This window comes from Varroa destructor, unplaced genomic scaffold (assembly GCF_002443255.2).
Source record: "Varroa destructor unplaced genomic scaffold, Vdes_3.0 BEIS01000002.1, whole genome shotgun sequence".
Lineage (NCBI taxonomy): Eukaryota > Metazoa > Arthropoda > Arachnida > Mesostigmata > Varroidae > Varroa > Varroa destructor.
This window is the reverse complement of record NW_019211455.1, coordinates 21,444,093-21,469,646: the sequence shown is the minus strand read 5'-3', so window position 1 is coordinate 21,469,646 and position 25,554 is coordinate 21,444,093. Positions and strand designations below refer to the sequence as shown.

General features: G+C 43.5%; 1 protein-coding gene across 11 annotated transcripts in view; it reads left to right on the top strand.

Annotated features, from left to right (window-relative positions):
* The window catches only part of Lar (tyrosine-protein phosphatase Lar), a 165,782-nt gene that overhangs the window by 1,300 nt on the left and 138,928 nt on the right, over nucleotides 1-25,554 (top strand). For 2 of the 11 annotated variants that reach the window (XM_086981919.1, XM_022789694.2), the window contains exon 1: nucleotides 11,602-22,060. The exons of 6 other annotated variants lie outside the window; for them this stretch is intronic. The gene's annotated coding sequence lies outside the window, so the exon portion shown is untranslated. Of the gene's footprint in view, nucleotides 1-3; nucleotides 11,560-11,601; nucleotides 22,061-25,554 lie in introns of those variants that run through there. 3 more of the 11 variants (XM_086981918.1, XM_086981923.1, XM_086981920.1) reach the window with 3 other exon arrangements.

Below are 25,554 nucleotides of genomic sequence, written 5' to 3'. Positions count from 1 at the left end.
TACGCTGCTCAGCCCATGAAATGGGTCGGGTCCGTGGGGCCGTGAAGGATCGTGTGTGGGAAGTAAAGGGAGGCTCGGATAATGGTGTGCTCCATGTAAGCTCGGTGTGTAGCTCATAAACTCAGCAAGCTTTGTGAGCCCAGCCCAGCTCGCCAAAGCTGTCATCGAGTGCACCCAGTCGTTTCTTTAGTTCCTATCAAGAACGGTATGTTCCGTACAAAATGTGCAAGTGACAAGCTGGATCAATACTGGTGTGTATATTTTAAACACAGCATGTAGCCATATACCAAATACCCATAACAGATTCGGCTGTATTGATGCATTTTATATCAGCGAACGACGCTCGTGCATCTCACAAGTTAATTTTCTCGTTGTATCTTGTTTAGACTTGCTTCGGTATTATTCCCAGACGAAGGACTATCAGGTTGAATTGTTTAGTTGATAGCACCCAACCTTCTCACCAACAAACTACTATAATAGCTCAACATCAATCTACATATTAACCACTGTAGCGTTATGGTCAACAAACGACGTTGGCAACGTGCAGTATTACTACACGTAACGTGGACAAGACACTTGCGCGTTCTCTCTGTTTTCTTCTCATTATTTACCTACCGCAGGTTTCCGTGGACTGGTCGGCTGACTATTGGTTACCACTCCTGCTGTCGGCTGCGGCCATATCTCTATTGTCAGATGAGCTGCTCCATTCTCGTAGACGAACACCCCCTTGTCATTGCTTGTTCAGTGTGTCGCAGACAGGATCCGTGGGTGGCTCTACATGCCTGTGCAATAAGCTGTGAGTAGTAGAAGCGACCGAGCGAGTGTCCATTCGTCTACCCACATGCCTGACTGCCTATCTGACATGTGCTCTGTGATGCCTTCCCGCTCCTGCGTCCTGCCATTCATTCGGTCGCGCTGCCCCACCTTGTGTCTTGGCACCCTCTGTTACTTGCTATAGCCTTGGTTTTGCCGGCGGAGCCAATGCATAGAGCAGTGTTGGAACGGTAAAGGCGTCGCATACAGCGCTCACTTGGTCAAACTCATATGGCGGCCAAGCCCCGTTTCATAGGCTGAGGCACAACGCACATTCGAGGCTGCCGGCTTTTCATATTCGACCCTTTTTGTCTGCGCGTCACTTCTGATGTACGTTGCTTTGAGACGTTTCATCTTTAGGAGTGGCACATGGAGTGGAATGAGACAGCGTATAAAGTACAAGCTACTGCTACTAACATTGCAGTTATTCTCATTCCTGGGAAAAAATCGTTTAGGAGTGATTATGACTGCTCCTGCTTTTCACACCACGCATGCATAATACAGTACATGCCGTGTCGATGTGCTCCTGTCTATTTAACCTAGTCTAATGTAGTCTATTGTTGTGCGCTCATCGTGAGCGAACCAAGGACACTATCTGTATAATATCGTTATAAAGCCCGTAGCCTATTGCTATTGGATCATAGGTGTGAGTGCGTTTATTTGGATGTACCAACTTTGTAAATGGCAGGCAAAAATTAGTTGCTCGTGAAGAGGTTCGCTCCGTTAGGGCCAGTCAAATCTAGTCTTGACAAGCCTCGGGAGTGAGATGGCGGATTTAGGGCAGGTTAAACCCAGAAATGAAGTATTACAGTAGAATGATACATTTCCGCAGGTTGCACTAGTCTGGCATGAAATGCTCATTTTGAGTCACGCTGGTATATCTCACCAGACCGGGGTATATTTTTGTGGGGGGAGAGTGGAGGGTAAGGAGTTGGTTGATCGAAGGGACCGGTCGGTCGCTTGCTTGCTTATGCCAAAGAGAAATACTACTCTGGCCAGTGCAATGTATATCAAGAGGTGCCACTTTATGTTGCAGGTCGATGCCAGACAATATTCACGTTCTTTGGGGTTCTGTCTTGTCGACGGTGTCTATGTGCAGATTGCTTTTGTGCTGGTGTACATACATACAGCAAATATGTTCTTGCTTGCTTGAGTCCTGAGTAGCACATATCGGCAAGCGAGAAAAACAGACAGGCTAGCACTCGGTCAGGCTAACCTATATTTTGAGTCTGCATCACAGGATGACGCGGTCAATCTTACCTAAAAGTTGCGAGTCGCAATTCGGTACCGTGTCAGGAAACGAACCTGTGCTTGGCTAAGTAGATGGTACATTGTTGTGTGCGCATCAACAATGATAGGCCCGGCCGCTCGTTTCACGGTCCGCCGAGTTGAAGCATCTCATCAAATGCGAACAAACATGACAGTCATACGATGTAATCCGTTTCGAACCAATCGAAAAGCGAAATCTCCTGCAATAAGAATTAGCGAAAAGAAAAGTCGTACAGGCGCAGGCGTACATAATACTAGTTGCGCTGCCTTTATCTGCCATGCAGCAACGGCCCAACGACGTGCAACAGACACAGTGCGTTGAAAAGATTCTTACGCTATTGATGTCCTGAACTGATATCCATAGCCTCTGCGGTGGCGATGTGGAGGCCAAGTGAAACAGACTGGGGTAGTAGTGGAGTGTGCTCGTCCTGCTGCGGGTCGACGCAACGACAGTATTGTGGACTCGTTTGCTGTGCTCGCGAGCCGGCTGAATAGCGTGAGGTCAATAACCTGTGGCCACTGCGGCGACAAGAACCCTCGCCGCCGGCGCTGTTGACGCCACCAGACAACGTTAATAGTGTCGATCAACGGCCTCCGTACGGCGTCCGTTTTTGATAAAGGGTAAATGGTCGAAATGCCAAAAAGCATTAGGCACGAGAGAAGGATAAGAAAGAAACTGTACTGACAAACCCGTCACTGTCATCTAAATAGCCTTGGGACAGCAGCGATAAACTCGTTGGTGTCCGCGTGCAAGCCGTATCATTGTAGACCAAGCGTTCTCCTAGCAGCTTTCAGTACGTAGTCATCATGTTAATGAGAAAAAAGAAGACCAGCTATCACAATAGTCCAGTGTTCAATGTGGTGATCCTCAGCGATAGCGTATTTGTCATCTCTTCCAAGACAAAATGGACCAACGAGTCACTCTGATGGAAAAGGAGGATACCGTGATCTGGCCTATGTGTATTGTGTAAGCTGTTTTCTTAGAGCTAGATTACGTTAGCAATCTAGATGGCGAACTGACAAGAAGCGAGTAGGCGGACGTTGATTTTTACCGGCAGCTGTTGGATTGTTATTGCGGAATGAAGTTCGTGCTCCATTGGCAGAACGAATGTTTGCGGTCTTTGAGAGCTGTGTGTCACTTGCAATCCCAACCCTCCGCCATTCTAGAGTTCATTATAAGTAACTGAGTAGACAGTTGTTAGTCTACTCAATTGCTAACAGTCGGTTCCAATGGCTGTAACGTAGTTATTTAAGGTTCACTCAAGGTTTTGTTTATTGCAAATATAATGTAACGTTATCATCATTACGATCCACTTGATGTGGATCACGCGGCCGACCTGTGCTTTCGAAGAGCTCAGCGATGGGGCGTCGTAAATTCATTTTAACGGCAGAAAGACTACGGGACGTGCTCTTCACGCTGGTTCGGTAACCTAAGCTATGCTGATGTGCCATGGCACGCTGTCCTAGTTTGCAGGTTAAGACTTGTCTCTTTTCTCAGCTTTCAAATAGATGACTCCTTGAAACACTCTGTTGCTACTCGTTCGATCAGTTGACTGGTTAGCTTATGGTGAGCCACGTAAGGGCATTATGCTGTTGTATTGATCTATTCCTGAAAATAAGATAGAACATCACCGAAGGAAGCAGCAAAACTTTAGCTGTTGATCGCAGTTCGTATATTACGGAAGCAATCAAACAATGAAAGGTTTCGCGCATTCGCAACATAGGCCATCAAAAAGTTTCTCGCATGAAGGCAGCTAGCGTCATCTTCGCGACTGCCAGAAGACCTGTTGTTGCTATAAGGTGTTCATTTTTAACCAACTATGAAGCTTAAAGGATTCTATTACGACACCTAGATAAGCTAAGCTCGTTAGGGCCATTTCGAAACGCGTTACTCCTTATTAGCTATCATAAGCATTTGACACGGTTCTGTCTGATCTTCCACTGCTGTGTCTGTTCTCATCTTCTGTTTCGTTCCAAAATTGTTCATTCATATTAATTCCAGCAACACTTAAAATTCACATTTTTTTTATAATTATATCGTGTGGTCGGAAAGTTTAAAAATTTCGTTTGACACTTTTTGGTCTATTTTTGCCAGAGTGTACCGTGCCGTTATTTTCTACTGTGTAAATAAAAAGTAGACACCCCCTTCTTAGTACATGTGTGTAAACTCGTTCACCAGAGGGAGTGTAGGAAGCGTGTCAGCAATCCATTCATACAATGCAGACACCTAGCTGAAAAATAAACTTGAACGTGCGCCAAGTGCCTATAAAATTACGTTCAGCCAAACCAGCTATTTTCGCGCCGGACAGGTAAGAGTGGAGCGAGACGTTCCGTCCGATGAAAACTGCATACATATATATATATATATATATATATACATATATATATAGAAAGAAGAACTAAAAAACGAAAGGCGATACAGAAAACAGCAAAAAATTAAGTAAGCTTTTTACCGGAGAATGTTCACAACGTACACTGTCGATGATATGGACGATACCATCACTTAGAAAAAAAAAAAGCTATGATATAAATTGCTTCGTCGAGTTCGCCTGTCAAAAATGGATTTAAGGGGAACATTAGCATTAACGTTAGCATACAGTAATCGAAAATTCAAAGGATATCGGTTTATACCAATTCGATTAAGTCCCACACAAGCGGTCTATTTGCAAACGAAGTTTGTTGGTCTGCTGGATAGTCGTTGACTGACGTTGGTGGCTGCCTAACGACGACGTACGAGCCCACATTTGCAGCCTGATACTGAATAGCCTATAAGGATGGAAAGGGCCGGGCCTGCTTTGACAGGGTTTTAGCCCCTGTTGATTTGATGGATCCAATTGATCGGAAGGGGCAACTGGCAAGCTGAGCTGACTAAATGATAGGAGAATGCGTGAAGGACAATGTATAGTGTGCATGTTAGTCAATGCGGGCCTGCCAATGGCCCCGTTGTTGATCGACACCCTAAAGCTGCATAAAATGTTGACAGATATCGAGATCCTCTTGACAACAAGAGTTCACTGTTTCACAAAACAAAATTTGTGAGACTGAAAGTCTTCAGGTGCCATTGCTGCTATTCAGCAGATTCGGAATGTCGCTAAGGATTTGAACGCCAGCCACTGACCGACTAAAAAAATAGATAAGCGATTGTGTTACTTTAATATATCATTTGAGTTAACTAACGATAAACTCATAAGTTAGCTTATAACGATTACGCGTATAAAGCGAAAAATTATCCAGAAGATTTCCGTATTACATTTAATTGGGGCTTCGTTCTAGTTCTTGCTGCTACTCATGCGGCCCGAGAATGCACGAGGCAGACCCGTTAGAGCTTTCGGTGCTAGCCTTTTTTTGTGTCATCGAATCTTTCTTGCGAGATTACTAATCTCGAGATTTTTGAAGGACTCTGTAACTTTGGGCCGGTCCGAAGGTCTAAAAGGCACTGGAGCGTCTACCTTTTCCATTTGCCTCTGTTACCATATTCGACCTGCACAGCATCACGTGCCCTGCTACAGTGGCCGAAAGTGGTATGCATAAATACGAGGGGCATGTATAAGGATGGATCGGATTCATACTATCATTTGTATTGTCGCTATGGGGTCGGTGACCATTGTCAGGACGTAAATCAAATTCGACTTTATCTAGTTCACGCAACTGGTCCGACAGTGAAGTTTATTATTAAAATGTAATGAGAACAATATTTTACTAAACTTTAATAGATAGATTCTCTGGCATGTATTAAGTGAGCTGAGCGGAGCTCTCGTACCGACGATAGTCACGTATTCGGGAAACGGTGTGAGCCGCTGTAACAGCAGCAAAAACAAACTGATCTGAATGCCGCTAGCGGACAATTAGCCATTAGCCGATGAAGAGAAATACTGATCGTACTATCTTCCGACCCTCCCCGCCTCAGCGGTCCTGTAATATCAGTGCAATGGTGATCGGGAATATTATCACCGTCACCGTCTTCAGCGGTGGCAACAACAATATTAATGAATAACACATATTGCTATCGGTCGACGCTTATTTTCTTGTTCACGTTTAATGTCCTTTTTTTACTACAGTTACATGCTCCGATCCAGCCACCTCGCTCGACCACACTAATGGAGTTAATAACAACAATAAATAAGGACAATATCTATTTGTAAGGGGCCTAAAAATGGTAATGTGGTAGTCACGTTGGGATGCGTGTACGTTCATCTGTTTATTCATTGGTTTACATTATATTCTCTTGCGTACGGGCACAGGTCCTATTTCTGTGCGTTTCGACACTGATAATTGCCTCTCTCTTTTGGTGGCGACTAAAATAGCCAGCAACGTCAGTGACGACATGCATGTACAGAGGCCGGCTTCTGGGGCATGGGGAGAAGCCGTCTCGGAAAACTTCCGACAAAATAGCATGGGTACAAGGAAGTGTGGTAGCGGACCAAGTGTACGTTGATGAGTCAAATGGGAAAAAAAATGTGAGAACAACTACGATCAGTCGGAAATAGATGCTCAGTGAGCAAATAGGATGGGCATATTGAGCCGGAAATTCATTTGAAGTGCAAGAGCATCTAAAGCGTGAGCAGATCGTATTTGCATACGTAAATGTTGACGGCCTCTATTAATGAGTACTGATGATTATTATATAAATTAAGCAACCGGTGGCTACGCAAAAAGTCACTCAGCAACCTCCAGAGGCATAGCGCATATTATCATGGAAATCGAATTCTGTCGAGTTGCTCTTGTTTGTCTAGGATCACGTGCATGTATTATTGCCTGCAGCTTGAGTTATATTAGGCTAAGCTGATGGATGAATACTACGAGCGAACAATGCACGAACGATAAGGACAGCCTTATGGTCATCATATGCATACACGTACACGAATGACGTTGGCTTTCTTTCTTGTATAAGTTCCTAGTGTAACTCGAAGGGCAGCAGCAATTTCTGCTGTTCTCACTGGGACTAAAGGTTTGCTGTCTCATCTAAATTGTATGGGAGCGTATTAAAGTGGGTTACTATCGAGAGTATTGAAATAGGGCAGTTTTGAAACGGTACGTAAGTTTCAGCCAGCCGCACGAAGCTGTTCATATGTTCGTGCCATATCATTTAGTACGAGCGCCAAACGCCCATTATCGTAATCCTGTATAACTGTTAGAACCTGCGTTATGTGGGGTCTTCGTCGGTACCGAGTTTTTCATTAGGCCAAGCCTAGCCATTGAAAAATTCTCACTCTTCTGTTCTGCTGCGATTTCTCCACGCATGTTTTATATTATAGAATAGTATGTTCTCATCGAGAACTCATAAGAGAACTCCCGCAGTTTACTGTGAAATAATTGGTTCGATATATTAGCATTTACTGATACTATTAACACAACTAATAGTTGTGGTAGTAGTGATAGTTATAACGAGTTAATTATGATGAACTTAGCGGGGATGCATCAGAGATACAACTGCACGAGAATGCCAAAAGAGCGGGTGAACATGTGCGTAAGGATCGCGTACCACCGAAGAGAGGAGTTCGGAGGAGAAGGATCACGTTTCCGAGAAATTACCAACTGGCGCGCGACGTAGGAGCCGCTGAACGGCGGCGGCGACAACAGAAAAGTTTGCCCCCTCGCCGTTTTATCGCGTCTGCGCGTAGCGTCTCATAACAACGTTATAGTGTCCGGCGAGTCAGTTTATAGGCGGAGAGATGGAACCGATGCGACGCAGCCGAACGATGCGATCGTATGCCACATCCACCATTGTGAGTGGGGAGAACATGCATGTATATACGCATTAATGTCATTACGGCTTAATGTCGCCACGTCATCATCCGCTATTTTCTACTAGAGGGATAAATACGAGCTGCTGGCTCAACGAACTGGAGCCATTAGGAAGGGCCTTATTCGCCAGGGACAATGTCGGTAATAACAGCACATTCGACGATTGCCGACACCAACTTATCGATGCACAAAACATCGGCACGTTATAGTCACGTAGATCGTCTGCTTGACGTATAATTTTTGGTGAGGTAATTGGTCTGGTCAGGTTGACTGGTGATACTTTTAGCGGAGATCACGATTTGGTCTTTAAGCACGGTAGGCTTTGGTGCATAAAAAATGGTGCCACGCTGACTCAAAAATGTACCAGCAACACACTGAGAGATACGTTCGAGTAGACGGCCGGCGGTGCAAAACAAATGCTGGCTAGTAGCGACTCGTGTTGCTACGTAAATGAAGGACCGAGTGTGTAAGTAGCCATTGAACTAGGCTGTATGCAGCCGGTCTCTTTCGGTCCTACTCGAGGTTTTCGTACTGAAAAATACCATTTACGATCATCAATCCTCTCGTAGACAATTTTGTAAACGACTGAGTTGAACAAAGCTACTGGAAGGATAGTAAGTCGGGCGCTGACTTTCTCTAAATGTGGGGTTTATTAATGTCGCTCACCTAAAATACTGCGTGTAAATAAAGCGGCCCCAAATGAGCATACCTTGGCATCATAAATGCTTTCGAATTACCAAACTAAGGAAAACACATTGAAATGATTGATATATCAACTACCTTGTGTCCGTGGATGTATTTCACTACTCTCGAGTAAAGCTAAAACTTTTCTCTAGCAAATGCGAGTTCATCGATAGACTTCGAATCCTCACGAATCATAGAATGGTTGACCTCTTTTCCTAGTAGCCTGAGGACGCCAAGAAGCGCGAGTTTACATGTTGGCCAACAATAAGCTTACAGATCTTGCTATCGAGAAAATACTGGTATTCTAAGACCTGTGCATACCGGTTAAGGCAAGATTTAATAAATAGCAACTAATAAAAATACTGATAATTGGAACTGCAAATTTTCAGTGAAGCATAACAACTATAGCACCTTCTATGTTAGTTCTCTGTGAGAGGTAATGTATGATGTTGATAACTAACCGATTCCACCGTTCCAAACGTTTTGAACGTGCTTGGCGTGAGCGCTATTATTTCCAGCTTTCAGTAGACTTCAAGTGGTGTTCAGGAAACAGCTCAAGCTTGCAGCTAGTATAATGTACCACAACAGTTCCTCAGGCTCATTTAACGTTATTTCGTGTGATAGCTCCTTTACGAGTTATATCGTATGTGCTTTGGGGTGCCTGCCGAGGTGGTTCGGACGGCTATGTCCCTTCCTTAAAAATGGCGCCATTAGTTCGAATCCCACGGTAAGAACTATGCCCCTTATGGATTTGATATTATTAGATAAATAAATGAAGAATATTATCTATGACCTTGAGGATGTGTTTTGCGATACACTACAATTTAAGGTTGCGCTAATCGTCCAACTAACTGAGTTTTTGTTAATAATCATTTTCGATGATTTATTTCAATTACTAAATTAATGATTTTTCCGGATGCGGCTGTTCGACAACAACACATCATCCGAACCATTCGTCAGTGGTAAATTCGCTGGTGCTTCGCATAGCGTCCTTCGTTATCCGTGTCCTTTGCCTGTTTCATGTTTCGATAGTGATGCAGATTGTTAAAAAGAGAGACGGAATAGCGGATAGTCAATGGAGTCCTGTTGATAGTTAAAACAGCAGCAAATAACACTGCAAAAGCGTGCGACATTAGCAAGTGAAGTCGTAGTACATGTACTACGACTTCCTCGTGTCGTGGTGTTGCGCTAAAAAAAGAACGACCGTGTAACTTTACTCAACTTAGCTGGAGGGCGGGATAGCTTAAGGTAGCTAATTCTCACTGCCACATCGGGTAATCGAACCCAGAGGATCCCGAGGGAAATATGTTGAGAACAGCGCCAACCGACCCACAGGCGGGCAAGTCGTCCTTTTAGTTTACGGAGATTATAAGGTTGCCTCGCTAGGCAAGGTACTTAGAGACCAACGTTTGTGATAAGACAATCGGAGGCCATACAGGCTCTGCGCACTGCATGTTATCCTCTTAGCCAGTTTAGATCGACTTTCGTTCGATGTGTTCGGATGTCTAGAGACACCGATTAATATCGCCAATTGCCTGGGGTTTTCTGAAATTTAATCGGCTGTTTCGTTAACTATCTTTTTGTAGATACTCGAATCATTGACTTCGTTCTTTTTGAGCGGGTGCTGCAAAAAAAAATAAAACCCTTGGAGTCAGGAGACTATGTGCCTGCTATAGTGGCGGCAGAGGCAATGGGTAAGAAGTGATATCGCATTTCGCCTTATATTGCCAGCGACTATAGATAAAAGATAAATACGCGGTTAAGCGCCTGTATGGAGCGTGATGTTAAAAGTGACGATCGTATTTGATCGTTGACTGATACAGAACGGAGTACATCGTCGTATTTACGCGACCAGCACTCAAACGCGAGCATGGGGACAGCTAGCTGTTCGTGACTTTAAGATAGGTCAACTACACAAATGACGCACTCAGACAGAACGCACAAGAATATTCTGAATGAGGCTTCAGGGGCTTGTAGGTGCACGTTGTGGGTGCTGTAGAAAAAGTAAAAAATAAGTATCTTGTTTGCCTGCATGATTCACAAAATTCAATTTTAATACACTCGTAATAGTAATAATTATCGTGGCGAAGTTGATTACGCCTCGTAAATTATTTAAATCTGGTATCATACAACAGTAATATCGATACGTATCTGTCTTTACACCGACTCTAAAGACTCAACAGTGCGTCATAGTTCGCTATAGTCCGATTGCTCAGTTGGCCAGAATCAAACAGCTGGCACCGTACCGTTTTCGGTGCGGCTCAAACACAAATACACACAAGTTCATGTCATCACAAATCCGATAAACAAACTACAAGATACCGTCAGTTGCTCGCCCTGGCCACAGTTCAACTACATTGAATGTCGTTTGCCAAAATTCGTCTGGGCCGGTATGCGCGCGGGGTTTAGCCTTCACAGAAAATTGTATTGCTATCAAAGGGGCGATAAACGAAGTTTATTGCAGATAGCATGAGAGATGATTTGGGCTGGCTCAACCGCTTCTACTGCTACGCTTCTCCTCATTGCGGCCGCTGAAGTATAAAATCACGAGCTGTGCTCTGGAAAGGGCTGTTCGTGGCTGGCGGAGTTTTACGAAACGAGGCCAAGCCAAACGAGTGAACTTGCTGTCGTTCATTGCGGGGCGAAATCGGGTGGAGTATGCAGGAGGGCGGCTGAACATCGCCGAGATGGAGAAGGAAAAGTGAAGACGAGCCCACCAGCCATTATTACGTTGATGAACATTGTTTATGTGTGGGGCGGAAATCCAAATTGGAAGTAACGAGGGAATCTGGTGAACGATAGCAAATTTATGTATCAAATAGATGAACAATGAACCGACGAATCAAACCTCCTTCCCAGGCCAAGCAAAACAGATAGCCTTGTTTTTCGCTTTAGTCAACACGCAAGGAACTAGTTTATTGTGGTGCATGAGCGACATGAACGCTGCATGCAAAGACGTCAGTGACACACGTGTGGCCTTTTCGCTAGCGCATGAATTTCGACAACAACGAAACGAACGAACGAAGACGGAATTTAAGTGGAAATCAGGTTTGCAACAGTCAAATGGCAATAGGGACCATATTGCAGTGTGCTTGCTTGCTATAAAGGTGTCCTGAATCTGTGAAGTGGTTCATAGTTTATATGTAGCCTTGTGCTGACTTAAATTTTGTTATCCTGCCTTATTACCAGTATTCGACATTCAGCTGGTTGTATTGTTAATATATGCCTTTTAAAGCAACGTAGAAATAAACACGATGACTGTTCAAGGGAACAGTCATTCGACGTTGGACGTAACCACCCAAAAGCTACGGGAGTCAATAAGAAAGACAATGAAAGTATTGGAACTGCCAACGGAACTTTTCCTGCCCTTACATAGGTATTTGGCGCTCACGTAGGTTTGCCCTTCTCCGAATAAGTCAGCCATAAAAGTTAAAAACAACTCGAGCGGGATGTCGAACGACCGAATACTTCTAGCTTAGTTATATACACTGCCTGTGCCCCAGTCACCAACTTCAACGTGGTGGCGTTATGTGTCGCATAGGCTAGGCGCGTCCACAGTTTAAATAATAAAGATTTCGCGCTCTAGCTAAACAAAGCGTTTTATGTTGTGGAAGCGTTTAAACGCTGAATTTTGCCAAGTCATCATACGAAGCCTCTGTCGTTTCGGGAGGATCGATCGGGTGGATACTGGCAATCTTTTTTCGGAGGCAAAACGGATCGAACGTTTTTCATGTAATGTTAATTATTAGGAAGTGACGTATCATCTATAACAGTGATACTGATTTGCTTTTATTGACGAGCAGTTGATGTTACGTGGGTAGTATACAAGTAGAATACATACATCTGGGTTGTTTAATACAAGCTCAGATCTTTTTTCATGTCATGAAATTTTAGAAGCTTCTATAGAAATTGCATTCAACGAGTCCGATGCGTAGTGATTTTTTAAACCTGAAAATTGTGGGTAGTTTGTAGAAGAGTGCCTACATATACTTCAACGATCATCAGGCGATGCATTTTTCCGCAATACGTATACACTAAAATAGTACTTTCGTTATACGTACCTTTCCGCATGCTTCACCGAGACTCTGTATATCGATCGTCTTCAGTTTGTGCTTCGTCATTTGTCTATCAGATTGCCAGCTGTATCTAATATAAACGCAAATCATTTAAGCGTCCAGCCCTCGGCACCTATTAGGGAAACGATATTGCGTCTAGCTAAACGCACTATTCTCTCAGAGAAGTTTGTTTTCTCGGATAGCAAAGTAATTCTACGGCCAGCTAGACCAGTTTGACAAGGCATGTAGCTCATGAAACCGCTGCTTCGATGAAGATTGAGGCATGTCATTCCCAGCATGTAATACATTCATGTATATGGTACAAAATAGTCTATTTTATATATATATATATATGTGGAGACTGTGGAGTGGAGCGAGCTGGGTGATCGGCCGATTCAATGCTGTCCGGCGAATTTTATCTCGTCATCTTCGATCCCACCACAACTACGTTACTTAAAAAAGAAGAAGAAGAAGAGCGGCATTGGAGCATCAGTAGCAGTGGCAACCAGGATCCTGCGTCTTCATATGTCTCTCATCGTTCATGCGCCTCTTTCGTTTCAGTTATTTCTGTATTTCCTTTGTCCTTTGTATCTTTTTTTGCCCGCGTTCCTTTTTGTTCATCTGTTTTCCACTACATCTCTACAATATCTGTGTACGTGCCCCTGCGGAACCAGTCAGGTTTTCTGTTCACTGGTCGGGTTTGGCAGGCCGGCGGTCGAAGGCTCCATACATGTTCGTCGCTTCACCTCGACTTCTCTACTGAAGCCATAGCAGTGGCAAAGTGCGACGTAAACGAATCGATTCGGTCGCTGTTTTAGTTCGGTGCCGTGTAGAACCCTGGCGATAGCGCAAACAGCAGCTCCGCTGGGGGCGTCCATCGTATGCAGATAGAGAGCACCAGGCGTCTCTGGTAGAAAAAAGAAAGATGCCTGTTCTTCTGCAGTGACCTAAGTCAGGGAAGAAACGTCGACTGCTGGCTGGACGAGCAGCAGTGGCCCTCCATGGCGCAGTGTGACGGGCCTACTCGGTTGTGAAAGCTTCGATGTGGGTAACGCAGTGGCTAGATATCTGGCTCTCGGTAGCGGCAGGAATAGCTAAATCATCGTGGCCTAGTACGTCTGATAGTACTGCGTATGCACCTCCAGCAATGAAGACGCCAGTAACAACAACAGGTTGTAATAAGAAAGTGATTTCATTCGTAGGCTAACAAGGTCACGCGAGGCAAACGCCGAGTACATGTAGATAAAGGGCAAAAGCAAATTGGGAATGCGAAATAGACTACGGCATTAGGTGGATGGGCGGTCTTGATTAGCACGTGTGTCTCTTTCATACAGGATAATGAAACCGATTAAATCAATGAGAGTAATTACATGGACCGAACATTTATTTGTGTTATATGATCGATTTAGCGTTCATTTTACCATATAGTCGTACGCGAGAAGCCATGCAAAGTTCTCGATATCGATTATTCATGTAAAAATGCTAGCTTAGATCCATCCGTCGTTTTTGGCTAGCTTTAGGTGTTTGTTAGGGACGAAGATCGCCCGCTATAGCCGTAATACTAAAGCATTTAATTATATATCTAATTCTCAATTGAACATACACCCAGTCATCTATAAACTTAGTACTCTCAATGAACGAAGAGCCTGTTGCGCATTGAGCAGACGCACTTTTCTGTCTTCTGAAGTAGCATCCGCAATAGCAGCTGCCAGTAGAGTAAAGGACACATTGTAGCCTATTCAACGATCATTTGTCGAAACGTTAAGGTTCTAGTAAGAGCATGACAACAAGTAGATACAACGCACGTTGACCTGCGAATACTTGTTGAAAGCCATTGTTTATTACAAATGCTGCTGCTGCTGCTGTTGTTAAAGTGGCGTTAGTTATAATGATATGTCAAAAGCATAAAGTCGTCTTATAGTACCCTCTCGCGGTAATACATAATAAAAGTACGTGAGTGCCCACAAAAAGCAACGCATCTGCTGGGAGTCTCTCGATACGTCTAGGGAGCGTTAGGCTTAGGCGAAGTGCACAAATACGTTGAGACGGAGCGGTCGGTGGGCGGCAGATTATCGGTCTTTAAAGGATTACATGTATTGCTTATTATCTCGTCTAAATTAGTAGTTTTAAGTTCACGACATGAAGGGTTACAGCGCTATCAACAAAAAGCTTAATTGAAGGAAAAATCGCGTTTCATTCAGCTGACTTCACTAGGCGCTCGTTTTTTTTTCACTCTTACGCGCATAGTCTCTCGCAAGCGATGAGACATTGTCCGCTACGGATACGCTAGCGATGGATTTTGAAATAATAACGTTAGCGACTTATTGCTACAAAATACGCTCGACAACAGAACGCCAAACAGATACTGGTAACAAAGAAAATAACAATCTCATGGTGCCACATTCATTACCTAGATCACTGCCTTCGTGAAACATTAACATGCGCAAAATCGGATGGGGGTACGTTTGACGATTGCCAGAACAATTGTCGGAGGGGATTGGATCGCTTGTTCGCAAGGACATGTTTATGAACCTGTTGCAAGGCCACCGAATGCCATGCTAAATTTGATACTGTTGTTTGTGCCAAATATTCAATTGCTACTGGATCATACGTACATCGTGGTTGATACATTCATGGTTTCACCCGAACAAATGTAATGCGTTTCGGTAGGGAAAAAAGCTCAACATACAAAACGATTTCTTAGCGATTTTAGCGAGGTAGATTTGCTGCAAGCCTCCTCGAAGACACGACAACTTCTCAAGACCAACAACAGCTGTCGTCATTGACGATGCTCGGTAGTGTACGAACGGTCGAAATCACTATCAGAATTGGGCAAGTATGTTAGCAGAGGTTAACGGCAAGTTAGTTCTTCCAAGAAGATGAAATGTCAATAAAAAAGGTCGGACTCAACGATACATAGAAAGAGATAGAAGAATAAAGAACCTGTTCGAGTAGACAGATCGTTCTGGTTGCGTTTTCTATTGCATACCAAATGTCGCAAATGTCCCAGCCTATGCTCCGCGATGCCGCTCCTTAGGAAACACCTCGTTCATTCGAAACCAACCGGTGGCACTAACCAGGAGAGATAGAGAGCGTAAGAGTTAGAGAGATGAAAATTGAAAAAAGAAAGGTCCAAAGGAATTAAATTGAAAAGAGGACGGATATTCGTGAATTACTTTCTCTCTCTCTCTCTCTCTCTCTCTATTTATATATATAAGTTGAAGTAAAGGGAAACAAGGTCAGTCTTAATTGAAAAAATTTAACTACACGTACATCGAAAATATTAGGACAATTACGTATTGATTTGTTGCTTAATTTCTATGCCAAGGGAGCTGTGTGCTTGGTTGGTGCGGCTGACATGGCAGCATGTTTTCTAATAAAAGTATATGTAGATGAAATCAGACGTTATCAAGCTAAGCGATTCTGATGTAATTACACTGTGGCATCCCCTGCTTCTGTGACCCTTCGCTGCCGTCGAATAGATTGAGCCTGGGTGTTCTCTTGTGGAATTCAGTGTCGTCATGATTCTGAATTGTTGCATGCCTGAGTATTCTTGCTAAAGCCGACAAGTCCTTATTAACAAAGGCCTTTTTTAATCAGCGCATAGGATGTTATCTGTGATGTTAAAAAATCTATTAGATAATTTATTCGCTTATTTGTCCCTGTATGTGAGATCATGTGTATATAAAGCCAACAAATACTATATAGTAATTACTGTAGGTCGTTGTAACATTGAATTTTTTTGCTTTGTTTGTACGTACTATGAAGAACCATGTCGAACTGTATTTCTATAATTACTATTATTATCTAGGACAGCAATGGACGTATATATAACTCGCGGGGCGTATTTTTAAACATGGGTTTGAAAAAGGGCGGCTTTTCCTCATTGGTCGGAGCTGAAGTATCGATGATTAGCTTTTCTGTTACTGGTAGTAGGATAATATAAGGAACTGCCGCAAATTTGGCCATGTTTTGGTAAACTTGAGGAAATGCATGTCTAACGATCACTTCGTCTGGTTCCTTCTTTACCACGCTGCATAGTTGCTCTCTGCTGCTTAGTATATCCTGCCGGTCTTGCTGCAATTGCTGGAACTCCGAATCGTGCGTTACGACTCTGCGGATGTTCGATTGTTGTGAACGGAGTCCTGGACAGAAAACGTCGAAGGATTTCCGGTTGATTTGCGGTCAATGCGTAAATAGACAGTCGGGCAGACACACAGACGCGATGCAGACTCGTTTGGGTAGCATCGCTTTTCAGAGAAGCAGGCGACGATACGGAAAGAAGCAAGGTAGCAGAAAAGTCGTGTTTATACAACTGAAATCTAATAGTGTATCGCTACCACTGTTCTCATGAAGAACTTGTGTCAGTGACGTGTTCTGCATTCGTGCGCGTGTTTGAGTCTGCGCGAGCTTCACGGGTCTTTATGCTATTGGTTGGTCAGTTGTACGTTTGAGATCAAAACTATGCGGTTGAACGGACTTTGATTTCTGATAGAATCCGATAGAATGATCGATCTATCATTCCAAAAATGATGAATGAGATTCTCTACCGGCATCTGTAAGAAACCGTGATGGCTGGCAGCAATTCGAAGTGCTAATCAATACCGCTTTGCTAGAACTATATAAATATGTTGCGGCTGCAAAATAGACCGCCAAATTTAGTATGTCGGAGTACCCGACGAAGAAATCTAAACTTGCCAAGTCAAAACAGTCGTCGATGAAAAGATGCGAATTATTACAACGTCACTGTGTGTTTATAGACGCAGCAATATGTGACGAGCTTCTGAAACGTGACAAATCATTGGTGCGCTGTCCACAGGCACAGGTCTCGTTCGATTGCCATTGGTTCGAACTAATAAATAAAGTACCAATGATCTGAGAGAACGGGCGATATGGGGGTCGTCGGGGGGCAAAAGCGAATTGGGCAGATAATGAACACCGAGCTGGATCACGTTCTCCTTCTGGGGCATTGTTTGCCTCTGCTACTCTTGTTGTTGTTGTTCATATTGCTTGGCTCAGCGAAGTAATAAGTTGTGTAAGGGCAAATCATCGTACATGCAATATTTTAGCCATTATAAAACAGATATGACAAATCCCGTCGGGTCATAATACGGTTGTAGCGTTAGAGTAAGTCTCGCATCGGTAAACATGCTTGATGAAAATCGCTTTCTCTACCCAATATCTACGTTTATACACGTGTGGCCCCCAGATGAAGAACGATGCTTCTTGATAAATCTTCAGTATTTGCTTTATTTTTGCTTTTATTTGCAGTTACTGCATTATTTGTTAAGCTGGAGTGTTGCGTCACTTTTTCAGGTTCATATTGCAATCTAAATAATGAAATGTTTGGTAGAAGATTAATGTTTGTTAAATTTTTCGAAGAAGACCAACTGAGTAACAGTGAGTGGTATATATTACCTGGGAGAAATCGATCGCGTAAGTTTTCAAAGTTACTCTGGTACTATTATTATGAAATTACTAAATATAAAGAACATATGTCGCTTTCTCCGATTGAATCTTTAGAGGCGATATTATAATCAGTAAGGCCAAGTCAATTTGGCTACTACTTAATGTAAAGTACGTAAGATCACTTCCTAAAAAATGTGTGTAAGCATTATGCCTTACCTTATTCTACTGTGTAAAGCAGTTCATCATATGCAAACAGTCATCAGTGGGTTGTTAAATTAGGCTTGCAGTTTCATGTAACTAAATAGTAAGAAAATGCTACTAAAGTTAAATTCTGTTTCATTGGGGTGGCGTGGTCTCATCTCGTCAGCGGCCATTCTTATTGTTTGTCTACTTCCGTTACAAACCGAAACTAGGGACTGCAGTGCTAGCAGTGGCAAAGGCTATCCTCGGTGGCAGAAATTGTAACTTGAATCAAATAACGTCGGCCCGGTTTGACCAAACTAGGGTTAGGGGAACAACAGTGTGAACAGCGAACGCTGTTTTTAGCTATCATAATAGGGTTTGGGCGCAATGTCTTGCGTTACTTCCACTATTACTGGACCTTGCAGAGGGGCGCAAAGCTGCAACAGAGCGAGGTTGAGAATGCAAGCAGAGTTTCCTGTCATTTTTAGTAAATCGAAAACAAGAGAAGCAAAAAAAGGGAACCTTCAAGTTCGTTCTTTGAGGTGTCTCTCTGGTCGCTTGCCGTTCGGCCAGCTCACTAACATAAATCAGGCAGCAGTTGTTTAAAATCTATGAAGTGTGACTTTCGTTATTGCCTTCTTTTTTTGAGAAAGAAAAGAAGCACCGCTACTCAGGAAAGAGAGCCCGCCAAAACGAAAAAACCAATATGTTATTTGGCCATCTCGCTCAGGATGGGACGTCGCGGAGGAAGGGTAGATATTGAAGCCGTGGGGTTTGAGTGTGAGGCATTTAGTTCGGTGCTAGGCTCGATGGCCGGTTGACTGCACCTCCATGTGTGGCTTAGGTGCGGCCCCTATGTATGAGCGCTTCTATCAGTTTCTGTAAGCGTATACCAAGCCCCTGCTTGGGGTTGTCTTAGATGGCTCTTACTTATTCGACTACCAGTAGTGGTAGTTCCAGCATGTCTTCCTTTTTCTGCCTGTAGATTTTGCGAGTTTGTGGGGCTTATCAAAGCTTCATACAGAAGGAACGAGCATCCGGTGCCCCTATATAGGTTAACGGAAGAGATTATATTTTGCTGGACGACGGAAGGGGAGGGGGCCTTGTTTTTTTTCCGGAGACGAAACGGTTAGATGTAGTAGGCCTAAGTAGCAACCGTGGACCATGATTGTCATCTGCATGTTAAATTTTGCCCTCGGTGGGACGGGCGTCGAGACAAAACAAGAATGAACGGAAGAGCTGTTTGCAAAGAAATTACTGTCGGGTTATTGGGCGAGCTGCTGTAGTTCCACTCCTTTATACAGTAGACTATGTTTTCTACTCGCCAGGTAGCTTTATCGCGATTTCGACCACCGTTGGTAGTAGTGGTAAATCATTTTTAACGAACACACGAAAAATCGCTTCCAGGCAAGTTCCTCCGACAATCTATGCAGGTGGTATTTAATGACAATCTGGACACGATTAATTTATGTGTTGGTGAATACATATGAACGTATCGTCTTCAATAGTAGGACCAGTTTGTATCTGTTGAGGTGATCGTTTTCAAATGACGTTGGCATTAATTCCTGTCTACTTGCTATAACTTCCGGTAGGCCTAAACTTGCCAATATCTTCTGCCTCTAATAGCCATGCTTAAAAATAATGGTATTTCTTCTTTATGGGTGAAACATGATCACTGCAGTCTCTGGCTTTCTGGAACTTTAAGTATGCCTTATTGATCTGTTGGGTATGCTATATGGATCGATGTGTCCTTTGTACCTTAAGCTAGACTTGCGAGTCTTTCCCAGGCACACTGCGACGCTCAGAACAGATAGTAGCGCTCTATAGTTTTTTTCTACTGTATAGCGTTTGCCGAGCAACAGCAGGATACTCTTAGCGTCGGGCCGCTGTCAGGCGCCTCTACCTGTCGTGTATAACATTTGAGCTAGTAAACTGTCCAGTTTTCTATATCGCAAAACAGTACGTAATTATAACGTGCAATACTAGATAGTTTGGTTTGTTGCTAAACTATACATTACGGATACGAGTACGTAGTGAGTGCTCGGTGTACCATAGAGTGATAGACACATATGATCTGTACCTGCACATCTGTATCTGTGAGATTTATGTCGAATATCTCTCTATAGGATACGATCAAATAGAATAGATCAGCGTTTGTCATACAGAGCCATAGATTCACTGTGCAGTTTTAATGAATTAATTAGTTCATCTTGTTTCGCCTATAGGATTAGATGATTTTAGATCTCTGGGTAGTTTCTTCTACGTCTTAGCAGATATGGATAGCGACAATGGAAAACATCGATGCTTTCAATCTCGCAATGTTCGGCCGGCTCCAGCGTTGTGTTCACGTATGCTAAAAGATCGTCTGCTAACCACTTGCGCCATTCTTCTACAGATGGGATTGAACTGGAACGCGGTAAGTCGGTGACGACGCTTTAAAACTGGGCAGTCATCTACTGCTCGGCAGCCATTAGCAGACGATATAAGATATTATATCATTTTTGTTTTTTTTTGTTCACGTCAGCCGCCGGCCGTCTCCAGTCTTCAGCCCGTGCTGTTGACCATCACCATCAAACGAGATGACGGACGGACATTTTTCCTATTGCGTTTATTCCTACGTTGGGAAGTGACCAAAAGCTGTATATATTTCTGTTGCGCGACGAAGACAAGCACCAGAAACAATACCGTACATTACGTGCAGGCTTGGGCGCGTTCATCGCAGTTAAACACATTGTGTCTTGTCATATGTGTTACTTGCTAGCTGCCGAAGGTCACGTCAACATAACATACATATGCGTGAATATTGTCGTTTTGTCGCGTGTACAAATGTAGTTTGTGTTTTTTTCTGATAAAAATACATGTGCGGATGTTTTCAGTTGTTATTTGATTGCTAACAAAGGGTTTTTGTGTTTCGTCACCAATGCCGATAAACTGTATCCAGCCATAACTGATCCACTATGTAAAAGCATTAGCGCGACACAATAGCTCTCTACCGGTTCCCAACCTACTCTTCGCATCATTTTCTGTCAGCTATTAGAAACTCGTAAGTAAATCAACGCATGAAGATATAGCCCACCAACGATAAATTTTCTTCTCTGCTGGTGGGCTGCATGCGTTTATTCTCGCAGTCGCTTTAATGAGATCGCCAAAAAAAAAGACTGACCAACTAACCATTAAGGATGAGTGATTACGGCCATGACCATCAGGATCACGTGCCTGCACGACCTGTACATACGTGTGAATGCGTGTGTGCCAAATATCATCTAAACATGCTTTAGGAAGCGTTCGATATATTGAAGAGAGAGGGGGTGCAGACACCGAAGACAGGTAGAAAGGAGTCGCCTGCGGGGGCGGGACCGACCAGCGTCGAGCGTGCAGGAGACGCAAGATGCGTGCCTAACATTTCAGTAAAGCGCGCTTAGCGGCCGGTTGCGAACGGCCGCAACCGTCAACGCCGAAACAGGATAACTGTTGCTGTCCCTGGGGCAGATGAAGACACTGAAAAAGGGCGCCCCCAGCAACAGACACCTCCCGGTAGTGTTAATATGACAGCAGTTTGCGTACTGTGGCAAACAAAAAGAGTGCGCTTGCTTTGTTCGCTATTTTGAGCAGATCGGATGCACCAGCTGCAATGGGCAGTTTCTACAAGTTACCATAGTGACACATGCGTTACACGTCCGTGCTGGCAGCGAGATATTATTTGGAAACTTCTCACCAAGCGGCTGACCGATCGCGGCTTAGACCGACAGGCGCAAATTACTGTTGCTTTTCTCTCATAACATGATCGTGTGCTGCTATTGACATTTGTGTCGTTTTCAGTGTTTTTTGTTCGTGTGTAATGTTATTTAATGTTGTATAGGAACTGCTGGCTACCGTTCGTAGAGAACGGCCACTTTGACAGGGTATGATTCAGGAACAATAAGTTTCTTGCAGCCAGATTCGTTTTAACGTAGATATACTTCGGCAAGCTGGTTGAATATATTTAAAATAATTAAGTGCATTTTATGGCTTTAATGGATCGTAACAAGCTACTGGTAAATTTGCTGGGCTTGAAGTACGAAATAAGAGCGCGACTTCGATTCCATATGATCTCGTAACTAGGAACGCCTGGCGAAATTTATAAGGAATAGAGATCGAGGCGTAACATTACAGTGGCGACACTTGGGGGCGTTGGTTACAACTGTAATCTAATGAAGTTTAATAGTCTTTTAGTAGATCGATTTGATAAACAAGGAAATTTCTCAACTAGAAGTTTGGAAGTGTTGTGAAGACGTCATTTGAAGGGGCCGTCCGCCATCCATATGTGTGGGATATTGTTACCGGTACTGCGAAAGCTGCGCGATCTAAGGAATTTTTCATGAGAATATACGAAATACTGATAAGCCACATATACTTAAACCGCTTGAGAGTTTATACAGCGTCTAGTGTAAGCAGTGCTGGGACGACGTCAAACGCCAATGGGGAGGTCAAACATCACACTCACCTGCTAAATCCTCCCGACGCCTTTTTTCTGGTACGATGCCAACGTTTCAGTTGCGTTACCGTTCTGATGCCATCATTGGCGCTTATGGACGCATATCATAGCGCATATCCATTTGCTTTGGATCCATATTGAACGGATTGATTACTTGGCACATATGGTAGGTAGCATGTCCTCCAAATGGGAAAATGTGATTCATGTCGGTGCTTCGATTGAGTTACTTGCTCACCTTCGAGTTGTCCTTTAAGAAGCAGCAATACTAATCAATATAGCTAACGTACCAGTATGTACCACGCAGCATTTCTACACATGTTCTTTTGTTTACCAACGTCAGTTGTGTTTGCCCGGCTGTACAACATAATGTAACGTACCCCATACTGTCAGTGATCGTGCGCGACATCATTACCCCACGGATATCGTACCGAATACATACGGCAATCGCAATCAGCGTTGCTTCTTAGTATTAGAAAATTGCACCGCACGAACAAGACATCTCTGTAATGGCGGAATTCAGTAACAGACCACAAAATGGGTATGACGTTATTTTACCAAAAACTTAACTGCTGCGTCGCCTGTTGTCTCTGTGAGAGAAAGGCTAACTTCGATATAGCTACGTATATAGATGGTCGAAACAGATGCTATCTGTGAGACTTAGTCTACGTGGGTAGATGGCCGTGTCCTTCAGCGTCATTATCGGAGTCGCGGCCGGCTTGACTGCTTTTGCTGATCGGACCCACACTGGCCAGCGGGTCACATACAGCAGCTGGTATATCAGGCCAGGAACTCATTGTCTCGCTGAATTGGGGTCAAGGTCACAATAAATACGCTGCAAATCGCATGCACAAAAGGGCCGGCAAAGTGCTTTTTTTTTCAGAAAAAAGAGCAGAAAGATATTCTATGTACGTGTCAGTCTACTGTAGGTATTTCCAGGATCGTCCCACAGCAGAACTGGTTAATCAAAGTAGGTGCAGTCATGTTATTCTAAATGGATGTTTGATAAAATAGCCAATTTTTTCGCAAATACTAACTTATCATTTATGGAGTTATTTATTTGTCAATTATAGAGTAATTAAAGAAAAGATTAATTGAAGAAAATTGTGCCTTGCTGAGTAAGTATTATAGCTATTATCGTAGCCGCCGCTTTCCTGCTGAGTCATATGGTTGCCAGTGGGTATTAACCAATCAGTTATAGTAAGTAAAACAAGCACATATTGTTTACTAAATAGGTAGTTGTTATTAGTGAAGAAGATAATTGTGAAGGATTGTGCCGAAGGGGCAGCGTCGTAAGAAAAATTATAAGACGAAAAAAAAAATTGCTCGCATAGAGGTAGAAAGTTACGTCTCGTACTGGCTTTAGACTTATATACGTTCAATATTGATGAATATACAGCAATCCCTAGATCTGTATGATTAATTAAATCTTTTTTGTCTGCATTTTTTCTAAAAGTATTTAATACAATAGTGTTAAAAATGTCTATGTATGTCCTAATCCAATTATGGCTTGGCAAAGTAACAAAGACGTCTTCTCTCTGTTAATCATTGAACGGAACAATTGGTTTTTGTCTATCATTTATTGCTATACAAGATGATGTTAGTTGAACAAAAAAGGGGCAATTTGTGCGAATGGATGGATCAGGTCGACGCAGATGATCAAACTCAATCGACCTTTAGCTCAGGAAGTACAGGTGTTGAGAGGCCCCAGTCCTGCCCAGGATAAATATATCGGCTTGTGTAATACTTGGTGTGTGATAACATACGGATTTACAAGGTAAAATAGTGATTGATGTTTACGTGAATCTCTACGTTTACTTAGGTCAGCGACCAACCTGCTGTACTTATGGGGAATTTTAAAAATATACGAGCAGTGTGGTAGTTGTGTCGTCCTCCAAGGCCCCGATTGAAACAGACCACCACTGCCGCCGCTGTTTTAGGCTCTTTCATTCGTCGACGGCAGCCTCTGCAAGCACGGCCAACAGTGAGTTTGAGACCTCGGGCAAGTGGGAAGGTTAGGGGCAGAAAGCACAATAAAAATGCTTTATTTGCTGCTCTTTCATTTTTCGCGCTCCCAGGTTAATAGAATTGAAGTTTTCAAAAAAGAAAATTTTGAGAATGTTCGCTGAAGGGCAAATAACGGTCAGACAGACAAGCTAGCTACGTTCTTGTTTCGTCCATGCAAATGTTTTCCGGGCATCTTCCGGCCATAGATGGGCCTATTAATCTGTCCGAGGGAAGCAGGCAGCCGAGGCCGGGGCAAAAAAGTACAACAGATGTGGGAGCTAAAGGAACTTGTAATCACACAGAAAGAGAGGGAATCAAACTTCCAAGCGTGCCACGATTGTGTAGCAGATGACAGAGCATACTATAGGCTGCGCGACCGCTCAGCTCGAATAGCTCGTAGAAGTTCCTCGTTTGCTTAAGAGGAACCAAAAGGGAGGTGATGAGATCGGGGCAAGAGTTACCAATTATAATTATTATTACAGCGTCAATGTTGGGACCGCCATTGTGGGCTGTCTGCCGTTACTACTTTGTTAGATATGTCTTTAAGGTGGAAAAAGTTATCGTCTAACCAGATGGACAAATTGAGCTGGCCAACAGGTTTCGAGTCGAGCAATTCTAACAGGCGTCGATGGACGGACTGATTTGATCACGTTGCTGTGCGCTAGCGTCGCTAGGCGACAAGAACGGGTATGGAGTGGCTGCACTAATGTTTATTGTAATGATAACTGCTTCAGAATGGGTTATAATTTATCGAAAAGTGAGACACGCGGCTTGTGACTACACGGTCTCGTGCCGTAACGCGAACCGTAAGCTGGTGCCCAACAATTGCGGAGGCATAACGATCTCGCGTAGCCCTCGCTTGTCAGGCTCGTGAAAAACGTAATGAATAAATGGTAGTTTCTGGTTTTCCACTAAGCA